The 4,906-nt window shown below is 36.9% G+C and overlaps 1 pseudogene; it reads left to right on the top strand.

Moving 5' to 3' along the window:
* Positions 1–3,277: 3,277 nt before the first annotated feature.
* LOC101566999 lies at positions 3,278–3,736 on the top strand (annotated as a pseudogene).
* Positions 3,737–4,906: the final 1,170 nt, after the last annotated feature.

Genomic DNA, 4,906 nt, shown 5'->3' with positions numbered 1-4,906 from the left:
ACTGGCCCTTATGGAGGTAGTGGTGAGAATATTCCACAAAGACTTTGAATTTGGCATGTGATATTAAGTGGTTTAATTAGCAACATAGTTGGTAACTTGGGAATCAGACTGCTGCATTTTCAAAAGGATGACAGTTGCCTTCATGATTTCGTCTAGAGTTGGGCTCCACATATGCACAGCTCCAGCGACTCTTTTCTCCTCCTTCCTGTTTCTCCACACCAAAGGAGCAGAAAACACAAGCAAGGGTGTGCTTAACAAAAGGCTATTTTCATCATGGTTGAGAAGGAACAAAATAAAGAAGAAATAAAAATAAAAAGAATAGGTATACTAAAGACATAGTTCTTGTGTGGGGATGAATGATCATGACCTATTAGAAATTAAAAGACTTGCTGACATGAGAATCTATAGCCGCAAATTGTAAGAACAGGGCTATATCTGTTACTTTCAATAAGAGAGGCTTTTAAAATATAGCATCGGTGGAACAGAATTACAGGAGCTGTTTGTTAAAAGCTGGAACAAATGAAGCTGAAATCACAGTGTCCTTTCCCCCCTCCTGCGTTTTTCAGGTCATAAAATGTTAGGGCTTTCCCCAAGGTATAGTCATCATCCACACCTTTGCTTACCTCAGTCGGCTTAGTGCCCCTGCTGCTACGGATATTAATGATGTTGTGAACTTATTTAGTATAAGTGTGGTTTAATGTGCATTATTACATTATCCATCAGTTGTATGTTGCTCTTAGCAACTGGCATAAAGTTATCTCTACAGCACTGCTACTTTTATATCTGTCTTTGTTGGGTCAGCTTTGGTAATTTTCATTTTACTTCTGTGCTATAATTCAGCAGTGTTATAAGAGTCACCTTATAACCATGACTGTTTGCTCTGATTGTAGCAGAGCTGTGACCCACAAGGTACACAGGACCATAAGAAAGATATTTATTCTCCTTTTCTCTTGTTCTTGAAGTGTTCACTTGCAAATCTGATCTAGTATAGATAAACAGTGTGATTCTATTGCATGTATTTGCCACATTTGGAGAAATATATGAATGAATACTAATATATATATATATATATATATATATATATATATATATATATATATATATTCAGCTGTCTTTCACCTGTGGGTTTCAAGGCTGATTTAGGAAATGTATCTGAATAGAATGGAAGGTCATATAAGCTTTCCTGTGTGAACTTAAGAAAATACATCAATAAAATAGTTTAGAGACCTAACTAGCATAGTGAAATGTTTATTATTTTTAGATAATATTTATTCCTCTAATCTGGGGTTGAAAACTGTGCTTGATTGGCAAAACTTACAGCAAAGAGTATATTTTAATGTCAGTCTTATGACCCAGAAACCATGTTCGTAAATGTTACTTGTTCGTTTGGCTAGGTTTGGGGTTAAGATGGTATCTAGGAAGAAGCTTCAAATCTATAGGAGAGCAAACCAAACCTTTTCAGATAGCTTTCTTCATGTATAAAGATGTTAGACTACTAATCTTTAAGTCTCTGTTCAAATGACATACAAATGTGTGGTCCTTGTTTGCCTTTCTTCATAGATGTGTCCCTGGAAGGAATGTTTGATAGTGCATTTTATCAAAATTTGGATTTGGAATAAACCAATGTGGGTCATTAATAATAATGATAGTCATTGTTATTAAAAGATTGAAACAATACATGCTTAAAATATTTTTACAATTAATTCAGCCTTGATAACAATTCAAGATATAACTGTAACCACTTCCAAGGACTCCTCTTTATCTTTCCTTAATGACACTGAACAAAGATTGAATTAGATTCTTTTACTGGAGAAGTTAATTTCAAGTTAAATAGAAGAGTGTTCTGGCAAAACTCCTGGAACATACATGCTAAGTAGCTTATTCATAGTAGCAATTGTACATCTTTGCAGATCATCCATTAAGCCATTAGTATACTTTAGAAGCATGCACTAGGCATTTGTGCAATTAAATTGAGCAGGATCTCAGTTTGCCTTTTAGTTTAACTAGCCAGTTTACCAGCACACATCCAACATAGTTTGGCATAATAGGCCATACAAAAACTCTCCTCAAAGAATTTATGCTCCTTGGCTCCCATTTTCTTGCTTTGACCCCTACAGTAAAGCCTAAAGACATGTTTCAGTGGCTTTATGAATTCTGTTTTGCATGTTTCAGCATAGATTTGCATGTTAAATTAAAGGAGTTTTAATTCTAAGGTTTGGAATATAGAATTCAATTAATAAATTCAGGCAAATTATTCCAATTATATTCAAAACCACTACTCAAAGCTGACATCTAAGGCTCAACTTGAGTATCTTCTTAACTTTTGTCTCTTACCATATTAGCCCTAGGTAAAAGTCCAGAAATAATGGGAAGAAAAAATTCTATGCCCTGATCTAACGCAGAATTGTAAAACTCCCTTGTGTAAAGAATTCCAGAGATAATCTCCCCTCGCCTTTCCAGTGATCTGTAAGGTCCTATGTGATCTGTCCCCAGATGCTGCCTCCTTGATCTCTCCTATGCAGTGAATTGTACCTTTCAAAAATTCATATGTGGATGCCTTATCTGCCAATGTGACTATATGTGGAAATAGATCTTTTCAGCGGTGGTTAAGGTTAAATGGGACAATAAAAATGACTCGTTGCCCTGATAAGGAGGGTATGTGGGAGAGAGAAACAGACAGACTGACAGACAGGCAGGTAGACAGACAAATAATAGAGCTGCTTTTGTCTGTGTTTACCCCCCAAAGAAAGGCTTTGTGAGCATACAGAGGAAAAGCTATTCATCTATAAACCAGGAGAAGAACTCCCACTAGAAATTAAGCCTGCCAGACTGATCTGGATCTTGTAGTCCCTAGAGCTGGGGGAAAATACATTTCTATTAAGATCCACAGTCTGTGACATTTGTTAATGTTAGCCAGACACACTGAGTCAGTCCACTCTTCTAGCACCTGCCACTGTTACCGTCTAGAAGCACAGGTCTGATTCCTATTCCCTTGTGAAAACTTTAGAGAGTCTATCTTAGGGATTTTTCAGTAGATACTTCCTCTGCTTCCACTTTTTTTTCACTAAGCTTTTTCCATGGCCAACTTAATTATAATCTTAGAATATTTGGCCCTATGTCCCTTCGTAGTGAGGTCTTCAAGAGACAACCACATGTATGATTCCAGTTTTCCAATTCTTCAGTCTGTGTTCTCTGGAGCCCCTTTCTGTTCCTCATACTACTTTTTCTATTAATTGATCACATAGCCCTAGCTTCACTGGCTCATGAGGCTGGCAGGATGATTGTGGGTGGCACACATGAAGTCAACCCCATCCCATGAGTCATGAATAGTAGGGGCATCTGGTTGGCCTACATCATTTTGGTAGGACTGCTTCATGTGGTTCTCCTCAGCATGCCCTTTCTCAGTATTTCTGTTGTCTGGACCCTGACTAATGTCTTCCACAACTGGGCAATATATGTCTTCCTGTATACATTGAAAGGGATACTCTTTGAGATCTCTGACCAAGGTAAGTCTTGCCTGCTGACACATTAGGAGCAGATGGACTACAGCATCCAATTTACCTCTTCCAGAAAGTTCCTTAGCTTCTCTCCTATTATATTCCAACTTCTGGCTAGCTTCTACACCAAGTATGACACTGCCCACTTTCTCATCAACACTACCTCACTGTTTAGCATACTGCTGCCTAAGTTGCCCCAGTTCCATGGAATTCATATCTTTGGCATCAACAGATACTGAGGGACAGGGCTGAGGACAACCCTACAGGCATGGAGAAGGCAGAGGAACATAGGACCAAAACATCTTTCCCTTTTCCAAACTATCTTTTGTTTTTTGAAAGCCTGAGAAGTAGAACCTTTACCCAAGCTCAGGAAGAGAAGAGATCAGAAAATAGAACCACTGGATCCAGCCCTGCTAAGGGCAAGACAAAGCCAGGAAAGGCAAATGAGGGTAAGAGCCACATCATTATCCTCTGTAACAGGAAGACATATTTGGGCAATTTGTTTGATGATTGCATTTTCAATATTTTTCACCCCTACCAATTTCCTACCCCTTTTGCTGTATATTTTTCTTATTATAAAGAATATTTTCAGGGAAAAATTCATCAAATAAATAGCAATAAGTACTATGTTATTTACATCTGTGCTTTTATAGTCTGTTCTTTTCTATTAACCAATATGTTGTAGGTATTTATAATATTAAATATCATTTCCACTTAATAGGTGCTCAGTAGCCATTTAGTCATATTTTTAAATAAAGGAACAATCATTCATAAAGAAACATTTAAAACATGCTTTTTGGTGAAGCTCCTTATATACTTCAATAAATTTAGAGCAATATTCATGGTTCTCATTTGCATTACAGTAATATAGTGGTGCTTTAGTTCACACACTTATTTCATTCTATGACTTTTGAAAACATGACCACATTTGTGTATGTGTGGTAAAGATGGCCATGGTCATGTTTGTCACCAGATATAGAATTTGTGAATGGAAGAAAAATTTTGCTTAATGATTCTGTTCGAGAATCAAATTGTGCACTGAGGTATAGGTGTTTGTCAGCAGTGTACCTCCCTCGGGTCAGAATTATATTCATTAACCCAGATACCACCATATTTATGAAATTATCCTCAAAAATATATCTAAACCATGACCCATACAGTATGTCCAAAACTGGAGAAAGGACATCAGAAAGACATGCTGTTTTGTTCTCAAACAATGTAGAGATTTAAGGTAGCATAAGGAAAAATTTACCCAGTGGTCTTTAATAAATTATAGAAGACATATTGATCAAACGATTTTACAGAAATACAAAACAGCAGTGATTAAACTGCAAACAGAGAGAAGACAAGGGCCCTCACTGGATGGACCAGCAAATCATTAGTAACTGTTCAATTTACAGCTTGAATAC

Source organism: Octodon degus, unplaced genomic scaffold (genome assembly GCF_000260255.1).
Source record: "Octodon degus isolate 3935 unplaced genomic scaffold, OctDeg1.0 scaffold00109, whole genome shotgun sequence".
NCBI lineage: Eukaryota > Metazoa > Chordata > Mammalia > Rodentia > Octodontidae > Octodon > Octodon degus.
The sequence above is the reverse complement of the archived record's forward strand: the minus strand, read 5'-3'. Positions and strand labels throughout refer to the sequence as shown.